This window comes from Protopterus annectens, chromosome 2.part2 (assembly GCF_019279795.1).
Source record: "Protopterus annectens isolate FY-2018-M chromosome 2.part2, PAN1.0, whole genome shotgun sequence".
Lineage (NCBI taxonomy): Eukaryota > Metazoa > Chordata > Ceratodontiformes > Protopteridae > Protopterus > Protopterus annectens.
Genome location: NC_056730.1, coordinates 378,479,448 through 378,493,264, shown reverse-complemented (window position 1 = coordinate 378,493,264; position 13,817 = coordinate 378,479,448).

Genomic DNA, 13,817 nt, shown 5'->3' with positions numbered 1-13,817 from the left:
AAGCTGCAACTGCAGAAAGCTTCACAGTACTAATGGGGCCCACTACTAAACAAGGCCAGAAAAGAAAGCATTTCATTACAGACACACTTGGAAAAAATCTCTCTTTGGAAAATGTGCATCCTTTTAAAACTGGGATTATTAGGTTTATTCAGCTTCACTGAGCCATTCAAGTGCAGTACAGGGTCACAAGTTGAAATATACAAAGTCATGGAAAGATTAATCATAGAAGAGATCAATAATGACACAGAAAACCTCTAAACATGGACCAAACCATGCTCGGCTTTGTCAAGGGCAGGTCAAGCCTATTCAACCTGGTGGACTTCTTGTAGGTGGTCATCAAAGCAATGTATAAGGTCAAAACAGTTCACACTACCTACCTTGATCTGGCCAAGGCATTTGACACAATACCCCACTCAAGCATTGTTGAGAAACTCAGCAGGCTAGGTATAAACCCTGGTTTCACCCAGTTGTTACCCAGCTGGCTCACAGACAGCATGCAATAAGTTGGAATAGGGAGTGTACCTCTAAAAAGATGCCAGTCACAAGCAGAGTCCCTCAGGGATGAGTTCTGGGACTACTACTTTTTCTTATCTACTTTGCTGAAGTCAACATGAATGTCAAGGGCTGCTGAATGACCAAAATTTGCAGACGATTGCAAATTAGGAGCAATCATAGACTCCCCCACTGACACTAATGTTCTCCAGAAAGGGCTCACACCGACAAAAAACTTGTGTCAGAGCCATGAACTAAAACTTAATGCCAAGAAATGCATAATAGTACCCTTTGGAAAGTCATGCACCTCTGATAACTACCATATGACATAAAAGTCAAACATATAATCAGAGACTTGGGGACACACATAGACAGTAATCTAGACTTTGACCATCATGTGTCTACAGTAGTGAGGAAACCATTCTGTGTTGTGCAACTTATAAAGAAAGGCACAGCATCTAGGTCCAAGGATGTATTGCATTTGGCATTCATCAGGTCTATCATTGAGTACAAGACGCCCTTTTGTATGTACCTAACCAGGCACATCCAACAACTGGAATGTCCACAGGGATTACTCACTAAAAGAACTGGAATAAGTAACATGTCCTATGCAGACAGCCTAAAAGTCCTATATCTGTATTTTATTCCCTTACAGGCTGTAGAAGAGAGATTTATGCCTGGCATACAAGGCATTGTTGAACCCCATACCTATGTACCTCCTGTATATCCACAAAAATAACCACCACCAGAATTACCTGTTCTAAAGCTTTAAACCTTGCCTGTGATATAAACAGGACCTGCTGGAGAAACAAAAGATATGCATCCTAGAGACTATTCCTTCTCTGAAACAGGCTTCCCAACCATGTGAAGCAGAGCTCCTCTCTAACCCAATTCAAGTGTAACTTGGACAACTGGATGGGGAGCAGGAAATTCATCCGTAGTTTGTCACCTATGTCTCTAATGGACACAGGCAGTCTGTAAATGGTTCAACCCCCAACCCTCTGCATACACTTCTCAAGGGTACAAGAACTTATCTGAGATTTGGGATGCATGGCTGGGCTTAAAGAGGCCCCAGTGGTCATTAGCCTAATACACTCCTATGAACTTATAAAGGAATGAAAATATAAAAGGATCAGAGCACATAGTTCTGATTATCTAAATACAAGAAAGGAGAAGATAATGCAATTTGAATACTATGATATTCATAAAGAAGCATGACCAATAAGGAATGAGAGATTATTTTTCCATGTTTACGATAATGAAAAATTCTGTCTAGAATGTCTTATGCAGACCTCATCACTGTAACAGCATGGACATGACAGAGGAGAAGGTAGTTGAGAACACACTGAATCAAAGAAAAGACTTTCTATAGTAAGTATGCATATATGTATCTCATATTTTCAGACCCTGGAGTAACCATGGGGAAGTATATGTATTTGCTAGAAACACAATTACCTCACATCAAATTACCCATGACCCTAACTTGGAGCTCCTGGAGATCAAAATCACCCTTAACAAATCCATCCATTATTTAATATTTATCCTCACATTCCATCAATGCTCCCAAAGATCAATTAAATTATCTTAACACCATTGAGGCATTAAATATCAAACCAAACACCTCCAATTATCAAAACAGTGTAAGAAACTTCTCTGTGTGAAGGTCCTTTAATTCCTGTATATCTAGCTGAAGTATGTATGACTAGACATACAGGAATTGAAAAACTTCTACAAAGAGAAATTTATTACACTGTTTTGTTTTGGACTTACTATACCTGTATAGTGGGTTGATGGAGACGTAAGGGATACCATACCTCTCAAAGCAAGAAATCTGGACAAAACCATAAATAAGTGGGGAAAAAGGCCCAAAAATAGGAACAGTTTTTAAATACTGCTCTTACAAACTTAGAAAGTTGATAGAATAACAAGGTTTGTATTAGCATGAATTTTCTGAAGAGTATAAAGTCTGAAACTCAAATGTCTTTCATTATTTTCTAACCTCAGTCTTTAAATGATTTGCCACTAATCTGCCAGAAAATATAATTTTATGAAAAACGGACCAAAATATGAGACAAAAATCTGGACATTCTGCAAAAATCTGTAAAGTTGAGAGGCATGAGGGATACCATGGAGATTACTTGTTTCAGACTTCAATTACCCATGCACTGATTGCAACAATTACGCCTCTAAAAATAGTTATGCTCAGCATTTCCTAGATTTCGTTAATATCAATCCACTGGAGCAAACTATAAAACTATCCAGTAGAAGTTCTAACAAGATGACCTGGTCACTACCAACCTAATCACACCCTGCATCTCTTCATCCTCAGTTAAATCTGACCACAAATTGGTCATAGTTTCATAGTTTGGTACTAGGCTATCTGCCCTGGGGCATTTATAAGCCTAGCCATAGTGATGTGGCTTTCGCCACCCCATGTAATTGTACAAAAGTGTACAGAATAGATTTAGAATACTGTGCCTCTGTCTATTAGTGACACAGTGAAGACCCCCTTACATAATAGAATTAGTTTACTGTGCCTCTGTCTAGCAGTGATACAGAGATGACCCCTGGGGTAAACCTACGATCTCCCATCCACTCGTCAAGATTTCTCTTGAAGAGAGTCAGTGAGGGGCTCTGCCTAACATGAACTGGGATTCTGTTCCAGAGTATGGGAAGCCTCTGAGTTATGAATCTGTCCCTCCAGCATGTCCTATTCATATTTGTGCTGAGGTTCAAATCTTTAGTTCTCGTGGTTCTGATGGATTTGGATTTTTTTGAGGTGGAGCATGTCCATCAATTCCTGATTGGACATGGCCTTGTACGTCAGGCACTGATCACCTCTGAGTAGGTGGTATGCTACTGAATAGAGTTGGAGTTTCTTTAGTCTGGAAGCATATGACATATGTTGGAGACCCTTGATCCTCTTGGTGAGGTACTTTTGGGGTCTCTCTAGCTGTTGGAAGTGCCAGGTGAGGTACATACCAAATGGGGCATTGTACTCAATCATGGGCCTGATAAGGGAGGAGTACAGGGGTACAATGACCTCCTTTGATCCGGATGTTAATCCCTTCATGATAAGGTGGGCAAGGTAGAAAGTCTTTCTAACCACTTTGGCAACATGGGTGTCAAATGAGAGGTCACTATCGACTTGGGTCTCCAAGTCTCTGATTACTTTTTCCATACTCAGTGGGTTACCGCCTATGTGATAATTTGTGGGCACTTTGTTTTTCCCAAAGGGGATGACTATACATTTTTTGGCATTTAGTTTAAGGCCATGACTCCGGCACCAGTTGTCCGTTTCAGTGAGGCCTTTCTGTAGGATGTATGTGTCAGCTGGTGTATCGACTATGGCGCCTAGTTTGCAGTCATCTGCGAACTTTGTCAGCCACAACCCTCCCATGTTTGCTTCCACATCTGAGAAATAAATGCCGAACAAGAGGGGTCCCAGGACAGAGCCCTGTGGGACACCACTTGTCACTGGCTTTGAGTCTGACATGGCTCCAGCGATTTTGACTTTATGGGTTCTATCCTTTAGCCAGTTTGCCACCAATCTTGTGACATATGGATTTACATTTAAGCTGTTGAGCTTGTCTATGATGCCAGAGTGGGGTATTGTGTCGAACGCTTTAGCCAAGTCCAGGTAGGCTGTATGGACTGCTTTGCCCTCGTCAATGGCTCTAGTGACTGTTTCGAAAAAATCAACCAGGTTTAAAAGGCAGGATCTGCCTTTTACAAAGCCGAACTGGGTGGGATCAAGTGTCTGTAAGTCGCCAATGTCTCTGTTTATTAGTTCCATAATGATTCTTTCCATAGTTTTGCAGACCAGGCTGGTTAAGCTTATGGGGCGGTAGTTACCAGGGTCAGTAGAGGTGCCTCCTTTGTGGAGTGGGACTACTGTTGCTGTACGCCAGTTTTCAGGTACATATCCTGCAGTAAGGCTAAGGTTAAATAGCATTTTTATGTGTGGGTTTAGCTCCTCTTGGAGTTCACGTAGCACGCAACCTGGGATACCGTCAGGACCCATTGATGCTGTGTTTTTAGCTTTGCTGAGGGCGGTTCTCACATGGACATCTGAGATGACAGGGAGGTTACATTCACCTGGGATAAGTATTTCTTCTTTTGGGGGTGAGGGAGGGGAGAAATTTGCACTGAACCTGTCTGCCAGAATGTTGGCAATATCTGTGGGTTCAGTGTATTTTTTGTCATTGTGAACTAACTCTGAACATATCTGAGGGTTTCTGCCCAGGTTTCTAACATAGCTGAAGGAGGCCTTGTGGTTATCTTTAGTGTCCATAGCGATTTTTCTCTCAAAGTTGGCCTTGGATGTTTTTATGAGAGAACGTAGCTTTCTACTAGTGCTGATCAGAGATGCCTTCTCTTTATGGGATTTTGCTCTGACGTGCAGTAGCTTCCTTCTTTTGTTATACAATTTGTTTATGGCTGGGGTCCACCAGACAGGACGCCTGCCCTTGGTAGAGAGGGTCTTGGTTTTATTTGGGATTGCATGATCCATGCATTCTTGGAGATGTCCTTAGAAAGCATTTGTGAAGGATTCTGCATTGTGGGATGTGGTTTCCACTGTCCCAGTGGGCTTAAAGGATACCATCTCAGTTTTAAGAAGTGTAAAGTCGGATTTTGAGAAGTTTTTCACTGTAGTCTTTTGTGTTGGGGGTGGAGGTGGGATATGTATATCCAGGGTGATTAGTTTGTGGTCAGATCTCACTAGTGAAGGGTATACTTCCGGTGTGGAGCACTTTGTCCCCATGTTTGTGATGATCAGGTCTAGTATATTATCTCCCCTTGTGGGAGAGGTGACTAGCTGTTCCATTGCGTTTGAATTTATGAATTCCAGGAACCTTTGGGCTAGGGTGTTTGGGCTAGAATAATGCACCCAGTCTATGTTAGGGTAGTTGAAGTCTCCCAATATGATGGTGTTTGGTGAGACATTCATGTCCTCCAATGTCTTCAGGAAGGCTGAGTGGGGTTCCTGAGATTGGGAGGGTGGTCTGTAACATGCTACCAGTTGTATAGCAGTTTTGCCTATGGTTAGTTGCACCTGGATGGTCTGTGATGCTTCATGTGTTGCTACTAATACTTGAACCTGGGGAAAAGATTAAATATGAAAATTAGAACCCCCCCCCCAGGATGCAACTGAAATACCTATTTTCTTTCAAAGTACTTGAAATCATGAGATATGGAAGTCAGAAAATGAACATCTGTACCTAGATAAGACACTAAAACAGTGAAAATTTCCCCCACAACCCCTCATGTAAATTTGAAGGTAACATTAAAATACTTGTTTTTCTTCCAAAGTACTTGAAAACGCTAGTTAAAAGTGCTTGGTAAAAAATACCTGCACCTCAGAAAAAGACAGAAAATGGCAAGTCTAGCCCCATAGTATAAATGCAAATACTTGCAGTCTCTCAAAAATCCTACTTTTCTTAGCATTACATGTCCAATAATGCACTGAGTTTATCCTTAATATCACACACTCTGATCTCAAGGATTTAGCCAATATACTAGCAGACAAATTTAGCCCTAACTTTAACAGGCCTATGCACCTTGCTGCCCCCACTATCTCTGAAAATTTAGTTTCCCCTGAAATCACCTTAAAACAAAAGTCAAAGGCTAAAAACAATGCTTTCATGGAACCAGAAGACATAACAAGCTGCATTCTCATCAGTGCCAAGTATGCACTATCTTAGCCTATACTTTAATTGTTCAACCTCAGCCTGTCTACAGGGTTTGTGTCTGATGCATGAAGAAATGCCACTGTGACTTCCCTACACAATCATGACCCCTCTACAGACTCAGGCAATTATAGGCCAGTCAGCCTCACAAGCCTTAAATGCAAAGCCATGGAATGTATCATTACAGAACCCATTTATGCAAACATAAGCAACTTAAATGAACCAGAACCTACACAGTTTGGTTTTGTGAAGGGTGGGTCCTGCCTCCTGAACTTGGTAACCTGCTTTGAAAAGGTCACATTGGCTGTGAACAGTGGTTACTCTGTGCTCACTGCTTATCTTGACCTGGCCAAGGCTTTTTTTATTTGGTCACCTTGGACTTCATGTTTACCATCCTGGCTCTGCCTACAGTATTCAATCTCCATGCCAGGTCTACCTGCTACTCTCCAGCCCCCGTGGGACTTACTCCATTTTCAATGGGGCCAGTCATGGATCCTGGGGGTGTCCTGGAGGCTCAGCTGATCTGTGCTTCCAGTGGGGTGATTTTCTTTGTTGTTTTATGGCCTACCCACTCCCTTTCCTTGCCCCTATGCTCACTGATTATGTCAGAGGGCAACTACCCTCTTTGGACCATGCCTCCCCTTAGGGAGCATATCCATGGGCACACCCATCCCTTCTCTGCCACTCATTCAGTTTCCTGATCCACTAATGAAACCCAGGTCAGCTGGGCTGTAGTCAGGGATTTATCCCTATATACCAGCAATGTGGCAACCTGACCAAGCCTTTTGATTCAATTCCCTATGATAAAATTATTGGAAAATTAGAGAAACTTAATTTAAAACTTATGGCACCTGTTGGATTATAAACTGGCTATTCAACAGATCCCAGGTTGTGAAAGTTCCTGTAGAGTCTCTGAATGTAAAACTGCAATGAATGGTGTGACACAGGGATTCATGCTACACCCTGTCATGTTTGGCATTTATTTTGCACACATCCAAGCCAATACCCTGGAAGTGTGGTTGACCAAGTTTGCTGATGACTGCGAACTAGGTACTGTTATCTGCTCACCCACAGATACTAAACAGCTCCAGCAAGGCCTGGACTGAACTCATGCCTGATGTATTGAAAGCAGTCTAAAGTTAAATGCAAAAAAGTACAGTGTAGTAGCAGTCAGCAAAAAGTTGCTCCCACCTCATATGTTATATACTGTACTCCTCTTCAGACAGAGAAGGCCATGAGAGACCTGGGCACTTAATGTGAGCAACTCTCTCTCATTAAATCATCATGTTTCCACCATAGTCAGGAAATCTTTCTATATGGCCCAGTCAGTTACCAAGGGAATATCTTTAAAAGCCAAAAATGTCATACTTCCCTTACAGTCTTCCCTATCACTATGCCCCCTTTGGTACCTACAAATCCAAGCATATCACTCAGCTGGAAAGGAATCTGACATTTCTAACAAAAAAATAAATAAATACTTAAGGGTCTTAAATCCTTGAACGTACTTGAAAGATTAGTGCACCTCTCTGTATACTCAGTAGCCTACTGTCTGCTCCAAGGTGACCTGTGTTTAGCTTTTTAAAATTCTATTTGATTTTCGAATTAATTGCAAAATCAGTGCATCTACAAGCACTCACATTAAATACCTATACTTACACCAAAATATAACCAAGACTTGTTGGAGGGAAAGGTTCCTAATGCAGTATATTTCCAGCCTTTAGAATAACTTGCCACTGCAGATCAAAGTACTAGTTTGGATACCTTTAAGGCTAATCTTGATGACTGGATGGGCAACCACAAACTTACACCAGACTTATCATGCAAGGCCATACTCAATTTGGGAGGTAAGCAGTGCTGAGTTTTTGAAAGGGGTGGCAATGATTTTTTATTTGAATACTTGAGGATATATGTGGCTAAGCATCTTATGGTCACTGGTCACTACAATTTCTTGCCTAGTATTATTCCTTTGTTTATATACATATATATTTGGGAGGGTTTGTGTGTGTGTGTGGAGACATATGCATATATACACACACACATTATATATATATATATATATATATATATATATATATATATATATACACACATATATATATATATATATACACGGGTGTGTGTGTATGTATATTCTACATGAACTACAGAACGAACTGGCACCCCAACCTAAGTACCATGTTCAAGCATAGCCTCACCTCAGGCTATGTGCCCACTGAATAGCGCACAGCAACAGTTATCCCACTCCACAAAGGGGGAGCCACCACAGACCCCGGAAACCCCATTAGCCTAACAAGCCTGGTCTGCAAGGCTATGGAGCGTATCATCATGGAACTTATAAACAATGACATTGGTAATCTCCAAACTCAGGACCCCACCCAGTTCGGGTTTGTAAAAGGCAGATCATGTCTCCTAAACCTGACAGACTTCTTTGAAGCAGTCACCAAAGCCATAGATGAGGGTAAGGTGGTTCACACAGTCTATCTAGATCTCGCCAAGGCTTTTGACACCATCCCCCACTCTGGAATTATAGATAAACGCACTAAACTAGGTATAAATCCCTATGTCACAAGATGGGTTGCCAACTGGCTCACTGACAGAACCCACGCTGTGAAAGTAGCAGACTCAAAAATCAAGCTTCAGACCAGTGACAAGTGGAGTACCACAGGGTTCAGTGCTGGGTCCTCTTCTGTTTGGTATCTACTTCTCTGAAGTACAGGCCAACACAGAAGGTATTTGGCTAATGAAGTTCGCAGATGACTGCAAACTAGGAGCCATAATCAAAACTCCAGAAGATGTGGACATCCTACAAAAGGGCCTTGCTGAGACAGATGCCTGGTGTCAAAGCCATGGCTCAAGCTCAATGCCAAAAAGTGCATTGTCATTCCTTTTGGTAAAAATTCAGCACCCATGAACTAACAGATAGGTGGCAGTCTACTTAACACCGAAAGTGTGATAAGAGACCTTGGGACACAGGTGGACAGTAGTCTCTCCTTTGATAATCACATTGTCACAGTAGTCAGGAAATCCTTCTATGTGGCACACCTCATCACAAAAGGTTTCTCATCCAGGAAAAAAGAGGTCATTGTTCCCCTCTACTCGTCACTCATTAAACCCATTATAGAGTACAATGCCCCTTTTGATATGCACCTCACAAGACATCTACAACAACTGGAAAGGCCACAGAAATACCTCACAAAGAGGATTAACGGGCTCAAAGAGATGCCCTATGCAGACCGTCTCAAAAAACTGCAGCTTTACTCCATTGCATATCGCCTACTCAGAGGCGATCTCTGCCTAGCACACAAAGCTATGTCAAACCCAGAACTTTTAGACATGCTCCACTTAAAGAAATCCCAATCCCTATGAGCTACACGCTCTAGTGACATAAACCTTGTCACCACAATAAACAGAACATGCTGGAGGGATAGATTCCTGTCCCAGAGACTTCCCATACTCTGGAACAAACTACCTATCTATATCAAACAAAGCTCCTCATTAGCACTCTTCAAGAAAAATCTTGATGATTGGATGGGAGATAGGAAATTCACCCCGGGGATCACTTCTGTAGCTCTGCTCGACAGTGGCACAGGAAAATAATTTTCTTGGGTGGCGAAAGCCAGGGTACCTTTGGCTAGGCTTATATAAAAAAAAACGTATGTGTGTGTGTATATATATATATATATATATATATATATATATATATATATATACACACACACACACACACACACACATATATATATATATATATATATATATATATATATATACACATACATACACACACACATATATATATATATATATATATATATATATATATATAAACATACACACACACTAAACACACTGACAAGATATATACGTATATACATTACATAAACACGCATGTATGTGGTCTGTGTGTGTATGTATGTATACTTAAGCTGGGACCGAATATCCATAATCTTGCAGAAAGGAGCGGATGTATGGTAGAAACCTTTCAGGTGCTTTGTGGAAATCCAGTGTTCAGTGGGAGATATGTTGAAGTATTTCACAGAATGGGTGATAAATGACTGAACTCTCTGAAAAAGTAAGGTTCAAAACTGTGTGTGAATTCAAGAATGTATGTTGTAAGCAAGAAGTCCTCATCTTATAAGGACTGGGGTTGGTGAGGTTTAGGCTAAGTAAGTAGATTCTGTAACTTATTCAGTAAAAATGAGGTATAATATGCAGGCAATGTAACTTTTACCTTCCATTAAGGAATCTATGGGAGATCTTCATAAACATGCATGATAAAGTTACATATTACAGCACTATGCAATTCAGAAATGACAGTGTACACCATAAATATGTCCACACAGAACTTCACAGTAAACATGTAAATGAGCATCTGTAGTATGTTCCACATTTTACATATGTTTTCGCCAAGGAATATACTGTGAAGTAGCAACGGAAATTGGAGTGTAGAAGTGCAGAACTGCACATAAACACACTGTGTTCCACAGACAGTGCTCAGCAAACCATGGCAAAGAAACAGCATCAGCTGTGAATGGAACAAAATGCAAGTAAAGAAGAAAAAATACCCCATACTGACATTCTGTGTAGAGTAGAGTAGTGTGACATTACATCCAGACTTTGGTTTGCAACCAGCAAAATCCCTTGTCAATGGCAGTGGCCCTATAGCTGGATCCCTTCATTTGCATTATTAGAAAATGAACTGTCATGGCAACAGTGACTGAAAAATTTATAAACTGTCCCTGTCCATGACTGTGAACTAGGGAAATAAAACAATGGTATGCCACCATTCACCAATTCCACACCACAGTGTGGTGTGAGAAGCTTGTTGTGATTGCTTTTATTTATCCCTTTCTTTGCTGTATGAAAGAAACAGTTGGCCATCAAAATGTTGTATACCAGTTACGCAACCTTGGAAGAGCAAAGGTGTCGTAACATTAATTTTTAAAATGACGAATCCACAAGAGCAAATACTAGTGTGTGTTTGCTCTTGTGGATTTGTTATTTTGAATGGAGATTGCAGCACAGTAGGGATCAGGAAATTTACCCCTTCCTTCACTGTAGTGCGATCTCAGAGTTTGTATATATAAGTAGCAGGGGATGTGGGGGGTGCAAAGGGGCTTGCCCTCCTGCAAAACATTCGTAGCACATAATCGGAAGTGTAGCCATTTTTGGTAAAGTCGACATTCTTTACTTTCCACTTTCGGTTATGTGAATGATCAGTTATTGGATTTTACAAACATTTTGGGTCGCATATATGAAGACTCGCACTAGTCAGTTGCGAGATTTTGATAGTAAACCGAAAGAAACAAAGTGTCATGTTTTTTTCTAGTAGCTTCTACAGTTCATAAGTCACCTTGTAACATTTTCTCATGTGTGATTTTATGATCCCAAACTGTAAGACTCCATGCAGTGTTCTGTCACTTTTCATTTGTCCTCTGTATTTGGGAAGAGATCCTGGCTAGATCCAGACACCCTCCTGCAATACCTACTAAGAATAGTAAAGACCTCAAAGGCAATAACATCTATATTCACTGTATGTGATCCTCTATAATTTAGGAGAGATGTTCCCATAATAGCTAAACTGTTTGATATTTACTCCACAAAAAAATTCAGTTACATTTGTCAGGAAATTAATTTTATTTTTCTATTTAAATTTGTTGACCAGGGTGGAATACTGATCACAATGGATCAGTTTCAGAGTCAGCCCATAGATAAAAGTAAGCAGAATGAAAACAAATTTATGAACGATTCAACAGTCAAAGAAAATAAATGCTAAGTATTAACAAAAATGATATACAATGGGTGCTATATACCTCATGTACACAGTATTTAAAATGGAGTAGATGAAGGCTGTTTGAAGTGTTCTGTAGGACAGTATCACATGCAAAAAGGTGAGAGGAGTGAAGAAGGGGGTTATAAATTCAGGGTGAAAGAATTTAAGATGGAGAAGATTTATCCACTCTGAAGTACATCAACAGACTTAGAGGAAGGATAGATGAAAATAGCTCATGGAAGTTAGGTGTTGTGGCTTGAAGGGTGGTAGTTGCATTTGGCCTGCTTAAAAATGTGTTTTCATCTGGGTTCAAAACTAGGAATAAGAGGTCAAGTCTTTGAGATGGGTGGGAAGTGACTCCCTGAATTTGAAACCAGGAGTAGAAGCTGTGGTTTGTACAGTACAATTTAACTTTGGGGTTAGTAAAATTGGGTCAGTGTGTTTGTCCTCTATGGTTATAGGAAAGAATATTTGTGGTTAGCTTAGTCACTAGTGTGAAAAAGGTTCATTATGAAGTAGCTTAAATAGGAGGGAACCAAGTAAAGGGCCCTCTTTGCTTAATGGGTAGTCATTTTGATGTACTGATTGTTGGGACATTATGATCTTGTCTAGAAGAAAGAGTAACTAACTTAAATATTTTGATAATGTTTTGCAAGGATGTTGTTTTACAGACTGAGACAGCATCTATTAAGGGAATGTCATATTTAAGCTAGATATACAAAGATTCCTCTGCCTACTCCAGATCTTGTAACAAAGAAAGAAAATGTGAGATTTTATGGGCCTGGAAGATCCTTGTTAGATCCGAAAAAAAGACTGCCAGGTTGGTTACCTTTATCTATTTAAGTGGAATTTGATCAGTTAGTGTCCAGAGTGCTACTGTTATGCCATGTTACTTTATATAAAAAAGTCTGTATTGGTCAATATACTGTAAGGAGTGGATGTAAAGGTTTTTTTTTTTTTTTTTGAGAATCTTACTGAGGTTAGGAAGAAGAGCTATAGGTCAGAAATGAGTGACATTGTTTGGTTTGGGTTGTTTGTATAAAAGTTTTACTAGTGCAGTTTTCAACATGATGTACATTGTGTTTTTTGTAATACAATTGTTATACATGCACAAGAGGAGGAGGTTAACAAATCAGCTGCAGTGATATATGATTTAATGCATTGGGTTATCAGACCCAGTGGGAGCAAACGGTAGAATTTGTTCAAGCAGTAGTATAATGTCTTTAACTTTGATTTTTTTCTGAAGTAGAATATAGGGGAAATAAGGAGAGACAGATGGAGAAGTGGATGTGAAATGGGAATTAATAGGTGTAAGCTGAGGAAGCATACTGAACCCAGTGATAAATTCAAAACATGCAAGCTAGCCTTGAGAGCACTGAATAAAGTTAGCATTACTGGTAGGGGATGTGACCTTATGACCAGTTAGTTTACTTCATTCCAGAACTGTTTAGATGTATTGATTAGATTTGTTTAGATTTTAGAAAGTTAACTTCTTGTCTTCTAACTGCCTGTTTGACTAGTTTTCAGAGCTGAGTGAAGTGCTTCCATGGGTCAGAAAATAAGTTTTGCTTCCATTTGTACCAGGCATAATCTCCAATAGCTAGGAATGCCTTTAACACTTTGGTTAGCTGATATTTTTGCTTTATTTTCAGACTCTTGCAATTATTGGATGTAAAATAATTAATCCCTAAGCCTCCTAAAAATAAGATAAAGTCGCAGCAAAAATTGGACTGCTCATTCACCTTATGCATACCTCCCATAAAGAGTCATCTCAGGAAAAGCACTCAAAACTATCGCTTTAAACCACAGCAGTGGTAGAAATGCTTCAGTGATAGGTAACTCTATTGTCAGGCACACTCATT